Consider the following 21,962-nt stretch of genomic DNA (forward strand, 5'->3'; position numbering starts at 1 on the left):
TAAAAACCAGCACAGGGTTTAACAAATGCTTGATTTTCAAATTTGATTCGTTTACCCACCATAATACTAATTTCCGTCACTGTCTGTTGTTCCAGCACAACAGGTTTTTATTAGATTATTTTAGATGTTTTTATCAGATTCCAACTTTTTCAGAAACACTTCTGTCTTCCGTCACGGATGTCAAAGGAGAATGGGAGAAAATCCTTCGTATCAGTAATTTGGAATTACATTGAAAGAAGTACATGGAAGAATAATCTGTGAAAACTCTTCCTTGCAAGTGGACTAAAAAACAGTTGTGCAGGTAAATGGGGAAAATCAGAGCTGTAGGTTCCATGTATTTTATTCCTATGTAAATAAAATTGAAATCTCCTTACTGTAAATTGAGAAGGTGCTATCATTCTAAGAAAGATCAAGAAAATTGCCTCTTAAAGAGTGAGCAAAATTTAAACTACACAGTCATGTATGTAAGTACCATATTTGTTTGGTTATTTAGGATTTAATTTTATATAAAATTTCCCAGAAAAGCCTGACCTTTTATTAAAGTACCCAGCATCAACATTTGCCACCTGAGAGTCAGAACTTTTCAGATTACGGATGTTCCTGTGTTAGAAGAGGGATACAAACAGGTCAAGGTTTGGACTTTGCAAAATCCTCTGCAACAATTTTAACCTGAACAGAAGAAAAGTCATAGTTTGGCCAGGTCTGAATATAATTTAAAGGTTATTGAAAATGTGTATTCTCACTAAGGCCAAGATCCTAACTGTATTTTGATGATTCCAGTTTAGACATTACAATGCCAAAACAGAGCACCATTTGGATTGCTCAGGGTGCCAGTATTAGGCTTTTAAGATCACTATACAGATAATGAGGTGAAGTACACCTCCAAAAGAAAACTCATGTATGCTAACATTTTTAGGTGCAATCTCTACATGCAACAACAGGGTAGGGTTTCTGATGCTAAAGCGCAATGTAAGGAGCCTACAGCTACTACTTATGGGAAACACTAAGTACAGGGTTCCTGAGCTGGATGTGAGTGTGTGTGTATGTGGGATCCTCAGTGTTGAGCTCTGTCAGTTAGCCCCTGCCTCAGGAGAACTCACTCCCTTTTTGATATTTCCATTTTCAACTCTGAAAAACAAGGAATCAGATAAAAGTCTAGGGTGTCGCATGGTATGGAAAGCATCAGTAAGAAATGAGAAATAACTCTTTACTTGATTATTTATTGCCAAAATTCTGTATATTTTTTTTTAAAGATGGCCAAAAGTATTTTAAATGTATAATACAATAAACTAAGCTGCATTTGCCATAGGATACATGAAATGACCTAAAAAATTTACTGTTTCTATTTCCTGTGTTTTACAGAGATACTTATATGCAACCTGACATTTACACTTTAATTATCATCTAGAGAACCTATTTATTCCAAAGTGATGCCATGACTTGAATCAGACTCAGTAGGGGGTACATTATTTAAGTTCTTAATGAATTTATAAGATCATGTTCCTCTTTAGTTTAGGGGTATGTTAGAACTCATCCCTTAAAGCATTCACATCGATCCATGTTGCTGCACTCTGTGAACAACTTTAGAATAGACCAGCCACAAACTCTAGAACCATTATAAAATCCTTTAAAAAATGCCTACATCTTTTCCTTCTGCTTCACACCCCTGCCAGGAAGGGGGACCAGAATTGTTGCACTTGGTGTTAGAGCTGCACCATCAGGAGGTATGCCCTTTTGCGTATAATAAATGTGTGAGAAAAAATCTGCGTATCAAAAATTACCAAACGATAACAGGAAACATTCGGTATAAGATAATGTTGTGCCTTAATATTTCCATGTTATGTCAATACATAAAAAGATATCCTTAAAATGCTAGTCTAAAATAGTTTAAAAGTACCTCATAAAATTAACAGTCCTACCAAGTGTTTATGACATTAAACACCAGATTGCTCTGGTTAAAGGAGGCTGTATACTTGGGATATTATTCACAGAAAGAAAAGACCAGTTCTATTTTTATGAGAAAGGTGTTTTTCTTGTTTAGGACGGCAGCTGATTATCTTCCCACAACTTTTGGGTTGTGTCAGACAATGAAAGAGGCCTGGTGCTAGACTTTGTAAAGTCCCAAATCATTTGCATTTGTTTTGTAACTACATTTCTATGCAAATGTACAGCATTTGGCTTAACATCAGCAGTTTTAAATCCACTAAGTAGACACACTTTCTGAGACTTTGTCAGAGGGAAAGGATTAGAAGACTTAAGTTTGACTGAAATGCTGAAGAAGTTTCAGGAGTTTAAAAAGTCACCTTTTTTTTTTTCCTGAACTTTTCCTTCTACTCAAAATAAAAAATTATTTTCTATACCTTATCAGCTGTAGAAGTTTTCCTTAATTCTTTCCAGGTAATTCTTTTTACACTACAATATATTATCATTAGCCTGTGTATACCTATGCCCCAGTAATCTAGATTCTCCTCCAAAACTTGCTCAGTCCATAACATTGCTCAAATTCACTGTTCACCTATCACCATTTTTTCTAAGACACATTTCCAATTTCAGGAAATCTTTGGCCATTGATGGCCCAAGACAGGGTGAACAAACACAGGTACAATCCAACAGTTTTCTGGTAGCCAGAATTACAATAAGAACTTGTCATTCTCCCTGGCCACCAATCACCTGTTCCCATCTTTATCCATTTTATGAGGTTCATTCAATCCAGATAACTTCACACAAACAAAATCAGCACAACTAAACAGACAATAAACTGGAGCACAGATCTGGGAATGTGTGACTACAGGAGAGGAGTCCACGAAAACCAGCTTGGTTGTAGGAGGAGGAATGTATGCACACATACACACTGAATGGTCTCTGCGTGCAAGTACAGGGTGTGGACACCATTTCTTGCTCTCCCTTTCTTACTAGAAAATTTTGAACTCGATCCCAATGATAGCCATAAAAATATAGCAGGTGCAAATCTTCCTTAGCCTGGGACAGCACTAACTCATAGTTATGAAGACCATAATGGACAGGAGTCATCATAGCCATAGGTGGCTCAGGTCACAGAATGTCATGTTGCAATTCTTGCATTAAGTATTTGAGCTGTAAATTTTGAAACCTACGTGACAAAAAGTCCATAATATTGCTGGAAAATCTCTGCAAGTGTTTAATAAATTTCACTACTAAAATGTGAGCTTTATTTTTAGGTTGAATTAATCTAATTTTGTCCTGTTGCTTGAAATTATTTCACCGGAGAATGACAACATCACCTTCATGGTCACCCAGATACCAACACCAAATCCACTAGGACTTCTTCCACAGCAGTGAAGAGTTAGTCAGCTAGTCCAGGGTGTGGAAATGAGGGGTTCACTCCCAGGCAGACACTGCAAGGTATTACTAGTAACACCACTGTGCTTACACCTCTCCTGCCCCGCCTTCTATGTGTGTCTGCCTCCCTTCCCCCTTTCCCTCACTCTGTGCCCTCTGTGCCACCTGCTATTCATATAGTTCCAGGAAGAACTTCACTGATTTCTTGGCCTATATATATCTGCTGTCATGTCTTGAAACCTGTGATTCATCCATGCAAATGACTGGATAAGCCTCTGCCAAAGCCTAGAGTTTACTTCTCTCCATATTCCACATGTGAAACAAATGGCCAATGCAGTTTCCCTTTCCTTGTGTCATATATCATAATCCAGATCAGGAACCAACAGGGAAACCAAAGAGCCACTTCATTAGCTCTATAATAGGCAAATTAGACTAGACTAGACTAGACTAGAAGCATGAAGTGATAGAAAGTCCAGTTGCTCCTAAAAGGGAAGCCAAATTTGAGAAATTAGGATAATAGGAATCATTCTTCTGTGTCCTAGTCATTTTTATATGTTGTTGGCTGCTAAAAGCTCTTCTAAGAGGTGTGGGTTGCCAACAAAGATACAGTGGGAGTTATTTAAATTTTCTCTCAGAATTACTAGCTTTGTAGGTTACATGAGAGCTATGGAGTCACTGTACAGGTTTTGCAAGTGCAGTGATATGTCTACAGAGTTATGATCAGATAGAGCTCAGTAAATGAGGATGGGTTTATCAGATGCCTTTGGCAGTGTCATAAAGAACTAGACTGTGCACCTTAAACATTGCAGGCCTGTATTTCATTTTGCTCTTAGTGGGAAGATGTGTTGTTCTTGTAGTCTTTTGATTAAGACACACCTATGAGCTGCAACAGTGGCATCATCCCAGGATTTACTCCTCAGAGAAGAGAGGATGCAAAGGCTGAGTTTTTTTCTTCAGAAGATGTCATAGCTCAAGAGATCATAATATCAGCACAAGACCCAAGGTATTAGATCTTCTTTTCAGCACTTGCATTGTCCTTTCATTTAGACATTCTGGGTGTTTATTTTAAATTGGGTACTGTTTAAGGTGAATCAAGACATTGCTTTGCAGTAGTGAATATTGCAGCACTGCATTGTAGTTAGAAACCAGGGCATGCAGTAAGAAAAGCATAAACATTCCAGATGGATTTTACTTTGAAAGGTGGAACACAGATATATTCCTCTCTCACTTGACAATGGAAAAAAATTTTTTATCTCTCAGGACATAAAGAAAACTTACTTGTCTGCAAGTCAAACAAGCACAGGTTCTGATCATAATATGATAGCACTGGATAGAGTTGCTCTGCCTCATTCATAAGATCATTTCCCACTACCATACTTGTCTTTTTGGAAAACTGCTTGTGTGAACCTGCTTGTACGAATCCTTAAGAGTGAAACAGTTTCACCTTTGTTATAAGTGAGCTCAAGTGTAAGGAGTAGACCTGGGCCCTCATTTCAGCCCCTCTGTGTTTTCATTACATGTCTACAGAGTAAATTTCATGAGCGACCTAAAAGTTAACATATCAAAAAGACGCTTTTATTTTTTTTTCATCATCTGTATCCTTTTCCTCACATCCAGTCCTCTGGATGTCCTCACAAATACTAGTTGTGGCACAAAGGATATGGCACAAACATAAGTCCAGGGCCTTGGGAAACCACAGTGAAAGAAAGGATGAGAGAAAAAACACTGCTTTTAATTACAGTCAGTAATTGTGCCTGCTTAAAACCACAACCTCATACACACAGGTTTTTCTTCTGCTTGGGGTGCAATTCTCTTGAGTCCCATATGCTTGCTCTGCATATTCACTTTTTGTCTTCAGGAATTTTTGGCAGCTACGAGCTGTGGTTTGTATTGGGTAATTACTGGAGTGGAATTATTTAAATGTCCACAAGGAGATAGATGAAAGTGGAGGTGGGGATTTACTCACCTAATCCAGCTCTGCTTTCTGAGAGGGAGAAGAGTTTAACTCACAGGTGTTACAGTCAAAACTGGTCTCCACGTTGTTGTGATAACTGGAGCATGAACTCCAGAGCAAACACTCTGTTTCCCTGTAAGAGGAACATCCAGCTGGCACAATCGTTTGGTTATGAGATGCTTCAAAACAGTTTGAGATCCAATTATGAGATGATGAAAACACTTAGGGGACATACAGGATGTTTGATTTCAAGAAATTACCTCCTTACAGGTGAAGTGACCTGTGCTTGTTAGTAGAGAGAATAATGTCATGTGCGTAATTTAATCAAATTACTATTTCCCCACACACTTTCATTACATTATATAGAACGAACATGTATGGATGAATTTGCCTCACTCGACAAGGCCAGAGCATGTTCCTGGAGCACAGGTGGCTGGTCTTCAGCTGTCCCTGGGAACCCACCCAGTCAGAAACCTCCCTGCAGCACTTTGCCAAAGAGATCCCTCCTGGCAGAGGCTGCATCAGTGAAATGCAAGATGAACTTTGGATGACTGAAGAGCAAAACATGTTGGTCTTTTAATCCAGCTGCTAGAGTTGGATTGCTGCCTCTTGCCCAAACATACAACTTTCAATCCCATCCCTGTTCAGCTCAGTTCCTAGCCTGGATGCATTTAAAGTGTGTAAATTATTTGCTCTCCATAACACCACTGTAAAGATGTTGCTGTTTACTAGGCCTTAGCTGTGTTTTCTCCAGGCTTTGAACTTTAATGACTCATGCTGATATACGTGACATGAGTGCTTTCTATATTTAATTATGAAAAAGATTTTTCTCATACTCTGGTTGCAATTTTAGTTTTGGCAGTTGATAAATCTCCTGGGGTAGTCTGAGTGCTTTTGGAAGTGAAAAAGAAAAGGAAGTACATACGTACCTTTAATTTCTGGAAAGCGGTAAAGAGAAAAGTTGCATCCCAGAATAGGCCCTCCCATCAAAATTCAGACAGTAAGCATGCTGTAAGCAGTGCTACCCTGCTATGAAAGGCCAAATGACTCAGGCTCAGATATAAGTTTGATGAAAAAGCAGAGAGATGTGGTTTGTCTCTTAGGCTACAAGAGAGGTAGTGAAAGACCCAAGGGACCATAAACAGCCCTGTGTGGAAGCAATTGCAAGAACAGTGTCCTCGTCACCACCTCAGACAGCAAATCTAAGACAGCCTAGGAGCATTTCAAAAGAGAGCTACTGCTCTCACACTTGTTTCCTCAAAGCTTATGAACAAAACCCCTGTAGAGCATGACTCATACTAACCTTACTTGCCATCTCTATCGGAATTCATGTCATGAGTTAAAACCACAATCAGGATTTTCATCTGAAAGGTTAGGCATTTTTGTTAGAAATCTAATGTTAGGAACCTAACTATGTTTTAAATTTGTTTATCATCAAGTCATCTGACATCTGTGGATCTCATGAAAACTATGGTTCTACTTAATTCAATAGCATTACAACTTTCCATCTACTTTTCATTCAGTCACATGTGTTGTGTTGTGTACTTATTCAGGCGTGTCCTCTGCAGACAACATTTAGCTATGATTGCTGAATTAATCATTTACAGCTCTCCAAGGTAGGCTTTGAAGAAAGTTGCCTGTATCTCAAAGGTCAACATGAGACAACGTTACAAATCCAAGGCTAAAGCTCTAACGTTGTTAATACCCCACTCAATGTGTCTAAACCTGATTATTCTCCAAATAATCAGGTATTTGTAGACTGAAATTAACTTTTGTTTTACTGGGTGATCTCATTCTTGAAACAGTAATCTGAAAAGTTCGTCTGATCTTGGGAGAAAAATGAGGATCTAAAGACTAGGCTGTTCTGTCCAAGGCTACCAGTCTACACACTGAAGTTGAGAGCCAGGCACAGCGCTGCACTGGAAGATGGTTTCTTAAAAACACAAAGGGAAAATCAGAGCCAGTCCATTTACTGGGAAGGATGATACCTTTCAGTTGTCACAGATGAAAAGTTGTAGTGGTAAGGCATTAGCTGTTTTTTTTTTCCATCTGCTTAGCCACAGGGGTGTGGCGCTCAGATCACAGCTAACCCTTGCAGGAGGTTAACCTCCACGGGAAAGAAAGCACAAACGCCAATATGGTGGATGCTATCTGTTCGGTTTATTAACTGCGCAATTGCTTTATATACCCCTTTCTGTACATCGTGAGATCTTTAGTTCCCTGTTCTTTCCGTGCATCACGAGATCTTTTCATGTGCCTCTGTTTTTCCCGTACATCGCGAGATCTTCCAAGCGCCTCCCCCTACAAAAAGTCAGAAAGATTAGATCAATGAGAAAAGACATTGCTTCTAACAGTGAAATAAAACTAATCACAGTCCAGTAACACAGCAGCTCTATATCACCACTATTCATCTTAGAGAATATCTGATCAATGACTGGCATTATTCAAATAAATGAGTCTCAATGAATTTTGCAAATACAGGAAATAGATTTTGTATTTGCAAGTGCTGATTGATTAAGCTCTTTCAAACCGATACGGCCCATTTACTGGAGTATCACTGGGCAAAATAAGAATCCCTCTGAAACCACCAGGAAAGAGCTAGGGTCAAAGAACAAGAGGTCTTCAGCTTTACACAGGTCAGCTGGACCATGTAGGCTGTGTTCCACCTCTTCCCTAAACCAGAAGTCTGAGTACAGTCATGCCTAGGACCATTCCAAGGTTTCCCAAAACATCTGCTCTTCTCTCCTACAGCCATGCAACACTCCGTATCTATCTCAAGTTCAGAAAAAACATGACAAATAAAAAACAGTCCCAGCCATACTGTGTCATCCTGTGTCACTTCCATCTGACAATGACAAATGAGAAATGGCATTCTGCAACATTAGCCTGTAATTATAATCTGTCATGGCTGTTCAGACAGAGAAAGTACATAGAGAGGAAGTTTGTTCTGTCCCTCAGGTGAATTTTGGCTAAACAAAGTGACTAAATGGAAAACACACCTAACACCTCCTGCAGCATGTTTCCTAAGTCTGTTGGCCCTTGGGATGCACGGAAAACTTCAAGCAACTATTCCCTCTTCACAGACATTTCCCAAAAAGTCTTGAAGGATTCAACACCATGTAATCTAAATTGAGGTTTTAAAATCATTTTAGCATTCTACTCCTATCTTTCTTCAAAGAGTTTATGATGTCATCTGCTACACACCACTAGAAATCAGCATTGTTTGACTATGGCAAGCTGCACACATGAAAACAATTTTTCATCATCCTTGGAAATGAGTAACTTTGATAAGGTCTTCAGAAAACATTAAAATGTGACCTATTTTTGGCTCACATAACATTCTGCTCATAGCTTGATTTTATCTTTACATAACTAATGCACTGCTAACTGTAGGCCTGGGAAATGTTCATTCAAGCCCATCTGAAAAGATGCTGTTATTGATCTTTTCTTCTAAGCCCTGTAGATCTTCATAACCCTTCTCATGAACTAATAACATTTCAGCATAGTGGCATTTTCTTTTTCCTGGAAAAATGTCCTCTAAGAAGCAGACAACTTCATTATATGACCTACACACTATCTTAGAGATACACGTAGATGGAAGCCACCATTCAAACATATGTAAACCATATATTTTCAGCTAAAAGTGAATTATTATCTTGGATGTGAAGCAGTCTACAGATGATAACTGGCTACCTTCTGACTAATTCAAAAATGCATTCCACAAAGCATATAAATCAAAACCTATTTACATTTTTGTAGAACCCTTTCCATTTTTTAAATAGCTTTTACATTTTAAAATATAATTCCAGCTCCTGTAAGTTTTGATATAGACTCTGCCATTGGCAGAACACATAGAAATTTCAAGAAGTCTATTCCAAATCTGAGCAAAATGAACACTGCCATGATGATACATTTAGCACCACCACCTCCTTCTTCTTTGCCTTTCTGCACAAATATGCATGTACCTGCACACACAAACGGATGAAGAGAAATAAGGTTCCTTACCCAAACCTGACAGGAAGACATTTATGGCTCTCACAGCCATTGTTTCTTTTTTCTGTTGGTTTGCTTCCCTTATAATCCATGGCATCAATGAAGAGGGAAGTTTGGTCAAAACTGACTTATTTTGTTTCAAGTCAACTCCCAAAGCCTATCTGCAGAAGCCACTGTCTATCATTTGTTTCTCTTAGATTAATTTCATTCCGTTTCCAGAAGCTCAGATCCAATACTTACAAAAATTGTCATTTTACTTTAAAATATTCAATTATTTGTCCTGGAATCACTTTAAACTGTCATTCAGGGAGTACCAAAGTGCAACAGGGCATGCATTTAATTTGTTGAATTATAGCTAACCGCTATAGCTTGAAGGAGGAATAACCAAGTCTTTGTAACCAATCCACTGTGTTAACTGAAGTTAGCAAATAGCTGTAAATACACTATACAACATATATGTATGAGGTCATCATCATGTAAAACACAAACAAAAGCAAACAAAAAGAAAGTAATGAAATTTACTATCTTTACCTCCTTAAAAATTATATCATTTTTATCTATATACTCACTGCCACAGGGTCCCTTGACAGCCAATGAAAAAAAAATCCATGTACAAGTGTTTATCTTCATGACGTTGCTTATACACCCATTCTAGGACGAGATGGCACATTGAGAGCTTATACACAGATCTTTTAGGTCTTTAACTTAGCTGAGATGGATCCTACCTTTAATTAGCACACTGTATTTGAAGAAGAGGGAGACAGACCCTTCTCAGTGGTCCCCAGTGAAAGGATAAGAGGCAATGGGCACAAACTGAACAACATAAAATTCTCTCTGAGTGTAAGCAAACACTTTTTTACTATGAGGTGGTAAAGCACTGGAACAGGCTGCCAAAGACAGATTGTGACATCTCCATTACTGGGCATACAGAAAACCAGACTGTACACAATCCTGGGCAACCTATCCCGACCTGCTTCATCAGGGGGGATGGACTAGGTGATCTTGAAAGGTCCCATCCACCATCAACAATTCTGTGATTCTGTGATACATTGCGAAGTTTTATTAAATAATGTTTGCATTTCACTTTGAAATCAGTTTTGGTTTATGAGCTTGATATATAGCATAATTAAGACTATGCGAGAATGAGTTTTCTGCTAGTTGCATTTCTAAAAAAGAGAAACCCCCAAAGAAATCTGTTTCAGCAAATGTAAATAGTAGTTTGACAGTTAACAATTACTAAGGCAATATGTAAAGACGACCAAGCTCTTTCAATATCCACATGAAGTGTTATTGTATAGTGGGCTTGAAAGTAGTCTAGAAACAGTAGTTAACTCCTCACACATTTGGAAATAAAGCTATCAAAATCTAACACAATGGTAAAGTTCAGTGATACTGCTGTCAATTTGATATATTCTTCTTTCTTTTCCTTTTTATAAAGAAGAAGAAATAAATTATGTAAGAGACAAACTGATAAAATTACAATTTCTGACATTTTGACATCCTTATAACATTAAGAAAGGACAAAACCTGATGAGAATGAATGCAGAACTATTTCCTTCATTCTGCTGACACTTTGGGTTATTCATTGTAGTCACAAGTAACCTCTTTTTGCACTATATCATCATATCTGAAAAGTTCTTGGATGAAACCTGACAACATTCTTAAGTTGCCTCTCTCCAGCATTTTTTTGTGACTAGGTTTCCCAAATTAATTCTTCTACCAAATGAAAGGTTTGAGTCCTGGAAGGAATATTGGAATGTATTAATTCATTATTTCGGGTATAATAGCTTTGCTAGTCATTGTAGCTAATCTAGTCACTAATTTCAGGTACGTTGAGCTTCAGCCTCTCCACTGTGACATAATTTCTAACTTTAAAATACACTCTATTGCAAGTAGACTGAATAATTAAAATGACACCATGGATTTTGCCTATAGATTATACAAATGTATAGTTTAGCCTTTAGGAACCTTTTAGCTGTTCCCCTGCAAACATCTACTAATGAATCTAGTCTAATAATCGCAAGAACACTCATAAGGCAATATTCATATTTATCTGAGACAAAGATTCCCACAGTCAAAGCAAGGGCGGATGAAATCAGCACAGAATCGATAAAGGAAATGAACAAACAAACAAAACCCAACCCTACCATAGCCAGCAACAACAAAAGAGGAAAAGAGGTGGAACCAGTTAACCAGCTAAAGGAACATAGCAAATAACCCTGTAAAAAATTGGTATCAAAGCCTCTGTTGTTGCCCATACAACAGACTGACTGAGGAACAACTTGGGCCATGTGGGGCCAGTGGAGTTGACTAGGGGATCTCCTGAAGTCTCTTCTTGCCCTGTGGTTCTGTAATTTAAACGTAAATAAAAATTAAACAGCAGGCAACATTGAACAGGCCTGAAGTTCTCCTCTGTTAGCACAAGATACTAAGCAAGGAATAGCAGAAGAGTAGCTTTATGGGTATGGTCATTCCTACATAATCATGATGTGGCTTACAATTCACTTTCCCCCAACCTGCAGTGCTGCAACATGTTTTAACAAACACAAAATCTTTATTCAGGCTTATTCAACTTTCCATAATGAGGGTAATAACAGCCAGTGTTCATTTGGAAGTAGACATAGCTTCTGACTGATACTAAGTCTGATACTTCTGATGATTCAAACATGAAAATTTTTCTATTTTTAATGGGTAAATCCTTTGAGGAGCACAAGTATAATCACAGTGAAAATGTCTGCTTTGACTACTAAACAATTGAAGATAGGAATATCTTACTGAATGCAGCATAGGAAAACTTGCTGTTATGAATTATTATTTATTTATTAATTGCTATTTACACCAACAGAGAGATACTTTTCATAATATTAAGACCCGGTCTTATGCTTGGATGTGTATTAAAGAACAATGGACCTAAGTGTAAGATCATTAAATGACTGCTCTCCACTCCTTTTTCAGAGGTGGTTTTGGCCATCTGTTCTCAGTCTTTCACATTTACTAGTGATACATTTTATTTTTCGTTCTAAATGAAGCTAGGCAATTCTTTTTGAACATTTTATAACTCTAATATATTTTCCTTTACTTTTTTTTCCATATTCCTGAAAAAAATACTTCATTTCAAGTGGAATAGAACATCCCATGCAACTCAAAATGACATTTTGGGGTATTTTACTTTGTCAAGTAAAAATTAATTTTTTTTATTCCCTTTGATCTGTACTAGTTTTATTTTTATTTATAAATTCTGCTGCTGAACCAATAAAATCAATTATTCCCATTGGCCTAGTTTCATCTGCAAAGATTTTGTTGCCTCCTTCTATCAAAGAAAGGGCTCCCAAAGCACCGGAACACTATCATTGCTATCAAAATCTCAGAGATCATCACCTTTTAGCCTTATAGTTGGAAATATGGTAAAAGAGAGATGATTTTATAGTCAGCTACAGTCTCATGAGGGCACAGTTTGGGAACAACCACTTTGAAGGTAGATAGCACTGTTTGTGAAAACAGTACCCAAAGCAGATGACATGCCTACCCACTATTTTAGTAGGAAAAGTAGGCACTTTTTGGCTCTTGAATATTCTGGACCTGATTCAGACACAGGGTAAATGAGAACAGTTTAATTTAATACAAAATAGAGAGGGTTTGGAACATTCCAGCCCTAATGTAAATGGGTGAAGTTATGCTGAAGAAGTGTAAAAGATTTGAGATACCTTTAATCTTTATGGGATAATCCAAGTCTGGTTTTAATTTAGAAATGCTCTATCTCTGTATGTTACAGATGAGAGAATCACGCCTAATTAGCCTGGTGATTTATTATATAGAATTACCCATCTCAAGGTGATGGTTTATACCACCACAGCCAAAGTCTAATAAAACCAGTATCTTGCCCAGTCATCAAAATTTACTCACACACTGCTTAATCTTACAAGAGGATACACAATGTATTCTGCTACCCAATATCCAGCTAACGGCCACATGATGGGGAAAAAACACTGCAGAGTCAGGTCAAAAAAGGACAGCTCCATTTGCATGGCAGGATAGAGTTGCACTGACAGACAAATGTCCTAGGCACAGAGGGTACTTGAGGCTCCTTTCTCTAATCTAATGGACCTTAGTGAGGACAGGATTAATCCTCAAACATCCCATACCCCCTGCTATAGGACACAATGAGACCTGTTCATACAAGGACAAGAGTGTCCCAAGGTGAATTTTCCAGGAATGGGATGGAATGGGATTCTTCTTCTGGTTGAGTGCAGAAGAGGACATTGTTACGTGCTTTTGAAGTGATGAATGGTGCATGTAACCAGCTGGAGAAGGCCACCTGCATGCCATGCGCCGGGAGACGTGGAAGTACTTGGGGAGTAGTTAATAAATCCTTAGATTGACAGGAGCAGATTGTGCAGCTTTTTTGCAAATGGTGGCTTCAAACAGTAGATTTGCATTTACCCCCAAACCAGGACAAGAGCAACTTCAACTTATGCATGCATGTTTGTGTGTGTGTGCATAAGACATCACATTTTATAAAACCCCTTGTTGACTCATTCCAGAAATGAGGCAGGGGTTTCTTCATTGTGCAGCTTCAGCTGTGTGCCAGCAGGACGGGATGAATTGAAGACGGTATTCCAAGTAGCCTAATACATTCTTGCTGTTGTAGTTAACTTTCAGTTCAAAACAGGGGGGGGGGAAAAAAGGGCTAAAGAAAGGAAAATTCAGAAAGATCTACAGTCTGGGGAACCTGAAAGGGATTAACTTGGTCTCCGAGGCATGATTCGTTATGCTGATCTGAGAATAAGGCAACATGGGGCTGTGGTAGCTGCCGACCTGCTAAGCCCCTTGGAAGCCTGAACTGGCAAATACCTCATCCCTTCCTGAATGACTTGCTCCATCTGTGTTTGCTAGTGTCCACATTGACAGCTGCCTGCCATCTTGGCATGAAAGTCAATGCAATTTGAGAATCTGCAGTGGATGTCTAGTGCATGCATACACAAAAGCCCACAGCCTTTAGGCTAACAAAGCCTGTTACCTAGCCACTCCAGTAAATAAAGAAGTCCATGCATCCCAGTATATAAACTAATTCCAAAATCATTAGGGGTGCTTGAATCCATTAACACAGCAGTGGTGAACATGCATTTACTCAGACAAGGTAGTGTCAAGAACTGAAGACTTCTGTATGCATTAACACCCAGTTAGTGGATTCAGATCTGGAAGGTATATAACTTTTCTTTAAATGAAAGGGAGATAAATCAACCCCACTCATGATCTACAGACAGCTGATATTCAATAAGGTTAATAATTAGCTTTCATTTTAGTAACTATCAAAACCCAAAGGATATACATTTCTTGCTATGAATGCGTATCACTGAATACATAACAAGAGGATCTCAATCATGAGGAAGTAAAGAATAAGTCAGTGAACAAGGAAAGAATAATGAAATGAGAATTCTACCCATTGCTACTCATCCATCTAAGCAAGAGATGAACTGCCAGTGAGGAGTACAACAGTTAGTAACACTGCTATATTCATATAAGTCCTCCAGAAAGACAGAAAAATATTAACACATCATTTATAACACGCTATTTAATGGAATCAAAATACAAATTCCTGCCTATTTGTAATTAGCCCAGCCACCTTGTATTCAGAAATAAGGATACATCAGAGGTTTTATATTGAGATTGAATTATATTGAAATTAAGATTGTATTATATTGAAATTGAATTAGCGTGTCCAAAGAAGGGCAACGAAGCTGGTGCAGGGTCTGGAGCACAGGTCGTACGAGGAGCGGCTGAGGGAACTGGGGGTGTTTAGTCTGGAGAAGAGGAGGCTGAGGGGAGACCTCATCGCCCTCTACAGCTCCCTGAAAGGAGGTTGCAGAGAGCTGGGGATGAGTCTCTTTAACCAAGTAACAAGCGGTAGGACAAGAGGTAATGGCCTCAAGTTGCGCCAGGGAAGGTTTAGACTGGATATTAGGAAGCATTTCTTTCCAGAAGGGGTTGTTAGGGGTTGGAATGGGCTGCCCAGGGAGGTGGTGGAGTCCCCATCCCTGGAGGTGTAAAAAGAGTTGGGTCGACATAGCGCTGAGGGATATGGTGTAGTTGGGAACTTGTTAATGTTGGGTTGATAGTTGAACTGGATGATCTTCAAAGTCTTTTCCAACCTAGACAATTCTGTGATTCTGTGAAATTATTTACTGTTTACTTGGTATTCATTTTTTGTGTGTGTGTGTGTGTACCTTTAGCTTTGTAAGTTTGCAAATTCACACTAGTTCTAAGTTTTCTGATGAGATTTTAAAGAGGTGAAAATACCTCGTAAAACAACAAAAAAATCATAGCTTCATTTTGCCTTCAGGTTCATGCATTGAACAACTAAAGCCTCAGGGTAGAGAAATTTAGGTCACATTTGTGCAAAACAGTTCTGCTGCTACAGTACTAGTTATTCCTGCTTACATAACTGATATTTTCAAGAAAGCAAAGTAGTCCATTTGTTAAAGAATATTTGTTTAAGAAATTTAACCAAAAAAAAATTTAAACCAAAAGTTGAACTCTAATAAGCGGATTGTCCCAAGAGGCTGCATTACAAGCTAGTAAAGATGTTCAGGCAAGATGTCTGCAGCATTACTCACTGGCCCCCTCACCCTTAACTGCTCTGTGAGATGAAGCATTGACCTCGTTTTGTCCTCTGTGGCTGAACAGCAACCAGGTGACTTCTCCAGGAGGAACTTTGACTTCTCCTGTGAAACTGAGCACCCTGGAAGCAGAAGAGAGAGAGCAAATCTTGTGTGCCTGTGAGCAAAATGTTTACAACAATGCCCAGGTTTGGGATGGACTACGGAGGTTTAGGGAAGTTGATCACTCTCTCTCACTCCAGACTACAGCTCGGGTGGGTGGAAGTTCCAGCTCTTGGAGAAACAAAAAAACTGCACAAACTGAGCGAGTTCATCTGCAACACAAAGGCTGGCTTCAAACTGATGTCTACTGAGTGAGGCTTCTATAAAACCCACCAGTGAGCAGACTTCACCCTCCGGCGTCTTCTCAGCCCCTTCTCCATTGCAGGGGATAAGTTGTTTTGTTTTTTGGTTTGTTTTGTTTTGTTTTTGTTTTGTTTTGTTTTGTTTTGTTTTTTTCTCACAGCTGGAAAAAAGAGTAAGATGCGGGTTTTAGAGGGAGCATAGCTGAGGCTGGGTCAGTGCTGAGTCATCAGAAACATCAGCTTCTGAAAGCCTTTTGTGCAGCTTCCTATGCCAGGAGAGGGTGAATTTGGCCCATTACAAATACTGCATGGTAGGTTAGGATAATACAGCTGCAGTAGTCCAGTTTTATGTGCTGCCTGTTAATAAAGGATACTGCTTTGTATCTTTGTAACTGCAGTGGTTTTCTAACAGTTCAGCAGGAGGTCAGTGACTTTCATCTCTGTCGTTAGAACATGCAGCTTTATTTATTTATTTGTTTATTTGGGGGCTTGTATAATCCACTGCCCACACTCCCTCTACTCATGCAAAACTTTCAGACAATTTGCATAGTTAATTGACAAAATGTCAGCTTAGATAGTGTCGCATCCTTGAGCACTGTTTAGTTTAATATGTTTCCAATTCCTATGATTACCTCCCTTAGGCACAAAGCTGAGTAAATAGACTGGCCTTTCACCATACCTTGAAGGTCAACTAATTCAGGGTCTGTCAAGCCACTGGGTAATGTGGATGCTAAAGCTAAGGATCCTGCACCAGTACAGCTTTGCTTTCTGCCCCTAGACATTTTTTATATCTCCATAAAAAGCCAACTCTCAGGAGCTAGGCATAGGGAGGTTAATCCTTATTACTAGTGACACTGGAAAAAGCTTATGACAGATGCACAGTAGGTCCCTTTTGGAAGACTGTGCATAACTGAGAACATGGGAAGGATGTTTTGCGCAGAACTGCCAGGAGGCTTAGAAACTGTATTAGGAAAAGGCTGTTTTTTTCACTGCATAGCTCATTTAATGAACCTCTGTGCCTCAGGGTAAGGGAATGTACAGTATTTGAGCAGATAATCTATGTGACGTAACAAATTAACCTCTGAAAAGAACCTCAATAGTTATGCAAAGCTGTATCTCGCTTTCTTTTGAATAACTAAGCCTCACATCCCGAATAAAACCAAGTTCCTACTGTAAGATAGATGGCTCGTGCTCTGCTATTACACTTGGTAGCAAAAATAGAAATGGGAAGAATGAAAAATAATGTTTCCAGCATAGTGGGACATCACAGCATAAGTAGCATGAATAAATGGGAAGTATACCTCTTCAACCATCCTGCTTCCAGAGGGAAAGTTTTATGGAACAAATTCCTCTTTTAGCATAGATTGGTTTTATTGGCAGGGAGGGGATAAAACCACAGAGTAGCTGGATCGCATAGAATCCTAATTAGCAAGAGTCACTAAGTTGCAGGTTTGTGCTGTGATCTAACTAAAGCACTTGCAGGGATTTTTCACTGTCCCACTGAGGCTGGACTGATGCCCTGAGATCAGATGGGGCTGCAGAATTCCCCAGTGCCTGCCTGAGCCTATGGTGGGCACTGATTCTTTCCTCAGCAGCTGTTTACAAGGTGCCTGGACAGATTCTTTCCAGGTTTGTTATCCCCTGGACCGTTCGTCTTTGCTCCAGAAAGTGTCCTCTGTTTCACCCGTTGCATATCCCTGCATGACAGAGGAGAGGATAGGACCCTTCCCGCACTAAAGTCACTGTGATCGTGCCATAACCTAACAAAAACATGATAAATAGTTTGTCTTTTCTCTAAGTGAATTCCTGCCTTCCAAAAAGCCAAAATAATTTAAATATCAGAAAAGGGTCCCCAAAATTTCGCAAACAACCAGACCTCGGGATTTCTAAGAAAAGTGAATGCAAAATGAACTGGAGCTGGTTCATTACAGATGAAGGCTTGCAGGGAAGCAGTTAACATTCTTTGTTTACCAGCTATTACGACGGCATTAAGACTTTCTTGAGTCCAAGGTAAGTAGTTTCATGGAGGCAGTTTTCTGAGCAGTAAGAAAAGTTTCCCTACAGCTTTTGACTCAGGGCAGCCAAGCCAAAACAGGCAAGAAAAACAATGCTGATATCTGAGTGAAATCTTCGTATAAATTACAAAGCTGTTCTCATTCAGCCCCATTCTGTATTATTCAGAGTCTCCAAACATAAAAGTTTTATGCTTTGTGAAGAGCTTTCATTTTGGTGTAACTGAGTCTAAAGTATTCTATTAATTTCCAGAGATGTGAGAGGCTTTAAGAATTTCTTTTGGTTTGACATATTAAAAAAAAAAAAAAAAAAAAAAAGGACTTTGTAATGGATTTGTTTACTTTTTGAAAGTATTTCTCTGATAATTTCCTGATGAGAGCACAGAATTAAATGGCCATTTCATACCAAGCTAAACCAAATAATGCAAGAGAAGAAAATAAAGACAAACCGATTGCACACTGCATCTTTCTCAACACGCTGAACGGGGTATCTTGCACTTGGTTGCTGAAAAACGCCAGCTTCAGAGCAATGTATATTCTAAGGGACCATACAGAGCAAAGTGCTTATATGTCCCAAAATGCAGCACACTTTAGATCTGTGCTTCAGGGTATTATCTGATTCTCATTAATTCCAAAGCTAAGGAGTGGTCTGAAAAGCAGGAGGTCTAAAACATTCAACAAAAATATGAAACAACTTAAAGTGAAGTTAGAAAGAGACATAGGTTTCAGTAACCAACCACTTAGCCTCCAGTTTTAGGCATATACTTGTCTTTAGCACATGAGTAACCCCACAGAATGCAAGTCTTTGCAGGGTAGGTTATTAGAAGTCACACAGCAGTAGTAAATAACAGCTGTGGGGAAGCTGAGGAGTTGGATTTTAACCTTGTCCCTCCTTCAAGAATGATTGTTCCCTGTCCTGACCTTGAACTAGTGTGATTTTCTGAAGGTAAAAATCCCAAATTTGTGGAGAAAAATAAAACATTTCTCTGGCAGATTATTTTGTGAATAACAGCTGTCTTAAACTGATGGAATACTTGGAATGTCCCGATGAGTCCCAACAGAGAAGGCTTAAGGGGCAGAGGACAGGTGAGGTGATTAGATGCATATAACAATGCCATTTCTGATGTGGCTGTCCTCTTCAAGCATTTGCATATTTGCTCTCTCTGATCTCTAATTAGACCTGGAACCAGAACTCCAAATGCAAATATGCCTCTGCCAGGAGCTGGAGTCTGTATTTGGCCAGAAGAAAATCTTGCCTCTCAGTCTCACCTCGAGTATAAACATAGACATGCAAGTGCAATTACAATGTAGAACAAATCTCATTGGAGGGAGAATTTCTTAATTTGTGCTGCAGCCTAAACAATCACTGAGCAACACACTAAGGTCTTTTCAGCTTAGCTGGAATCAACTTAGAGGGCAAGTAATGAATCTAATTGTTACGCTAGTTTCCATGTCAGCAAAATAACAGATGTACAGTATAATGGAGGAGGGGAAACTTCGTTTTTGTTTGTTGAGCAGGTGCTACATTAACTATCACATGGACGTTTCTCAAGTGCATTTGGAGCCAGTTGGAAGGGAGCCAAGGGCACAGCTTCCATTTCATCCTCTGGACATCCAGCTGTGCAGCTGCATAAGCCCCCAGAAGCAGCTGAGACACAGAAGACAGTGACACCTTGTCAATTCTCCTTCAACCACTTCTAACGTCCCACCACAAATATCAAATAAATAAAACACCCAGGAGCTGCCCTCCCCCAGCCACATATACCATGACCCAGCTGCCAGATATGCCTCTCAGAGCATGCTAGGCAGACCAGGGGGACAGCAAGTTACCCCCAGCCTCCAGCAATTACTGTGCTCAGCACATCAGGGGATGGAAATAAGTCTGCACATGTGCTAAAAAGACTTTTGGGAAGGATCAGTGGGGCTGTATAGGCGACACAATGATAAGCTCTGTTGCAAAGAAATTATTTGACGTGCTAGGCAACTGCAGTCCCACTGGAAACCAGCATCTGTTTAGTTGCAGTACATAGAAAACTTAGCCAGCAATTAGGCTGAAGCTGTCATCGACAGAGAGAGGCTTAGCGGTGTTACAGGAGCTGAGGTGGCTACCAAGTGCAGTCTGTCTTCTCTGAACAATTCTTCCATGGCCAAAAGTTTTGGAAACTCCTGTCTATACTTTGCACAAAGCTCTTCACCTAAACAGTGCCAAAGCTGTGGACAAGGGGTAAGTCCCAAAGATTGGAAGGCACCATAACACAGATTCCCAGTGTTCAAATAAAATATGACTGCAAAACAACCGGGAACCAGAGTTCCCAAAAATCCAAAAGGTTACAGGGTGTCTTTTAAGCTACAGAGGAAAGGAAAGCTAATAGGTGCACAAGACAGCAGTATTCACAAGCATGCTCCTTGCAGGAGTTAACTTATTTGCAAAAGCTGAAAAAGGGCTAGGTGAGTGTTTTTAAACAAATGCAAAACTAAGTAAACTCAAACATTGTTTGAATGAAGCTGAAGCAAGACAACCTTTGGGACGCTGATAACAAGGATAACAATGTACACAAATAATAAAGTACTGTGCAAATGTGCAGAGTGCTATATTCTAAGGGATGAAAGTCAATAAATTCAATTTATTGGCAAGTATAAGGAACACCTATACACCAATACATTAGAGATCTACATTGACAGTGAAACATATACATCAGAGCTGTGCCAGTGACGGAGCAGGGTGGGAAATAACAGAAGTAGACTTCAGATGTCACAACAGGGTGTGATGCAGAAATAAAATTTTTAGACTCTATAACCAACTTCTTATTGAAGTAACTAATTGGTGAAGACACAAGAGAAGAAAATACCCTTATTTAAGTAGTAAATTATGCCCAGGCCCTGTTTTGCTCTGCACAACTATATTCAGTATGCTCAGATTCAGCATTCCTGCTAGAACAACAACAAAAAAAACAACTTCCAACCCTGTGACATTAGTGACTTACTTCAGAAAAAAAAAAAAAAAAGGAATGACTAAAAATTAGCAGGCTTGTTAAATTAAAAGGAACAGCTAAAGGATAAAAATGCTTACAGTTGCCATGGAAACAGTTTATAAAATAAAAATGAGATGTTCAGAGGAAATGTATACTACAATCAAAAGACTGTAAAAACCTTAAGAAAAGTTAGCATAATTAAAAGGGATAGTAAAGAAACTATTAAAAGCATCATGATATCTTTCAAAAGTAGAAGTTTGTGAAAGAAACAGAAAACTGAGAAGAATAGAAATGTTAGTAAATGTATAATACTGTGTCAAAAGCAATTCTGAGAAAGAGCTTGTTATTCACATAGAAGCTATATTTTTTCCAAGAACATAGACCAGGTAGGAAGTGAGTCTTCAGAGTTCAGAGGTGACTGGAGTACAAGGGTGTTCTAAGAAGCCACATAATAAAAGATGAATGATTGATTTGCATTCAATATTTGCTTACGAGATGTTTGCAAGGTTTCTGCTGGAGGGAAGTTTGAGAAAGTGTTTAAAATTAAAATATCAACAGCTTCAGAAAAAAAAAAAAAATCAAGATAGCATTGTCCCAGCTGTCCTAAAACAAGCTCAGCTATGAATATCCTGGCTATTAATTGTGGTAAATAGCTTTGTCACTCAAGCTGGTCCTCAAGCTTAAGAGGTTTTGTTTTAAGAGTCTTAAGAGTTTTGTTTCAAGACTTTGCAGGAGGATCTACAGAAAAAAAA

The sequence above is a fragment of the Athene noctua genome, chromosome 1, assembly GCF_965140245.1.
Source record: "Athene noctua chromosome 1, bAthNoc1.hap1.1, whole genome shotgun sequence".
Taxonomy (NCBI): Eukaryota; Metazoa; Chordata; class Aves; order Strigiformes; family Strigidae; genus Athene; species Athene noctua.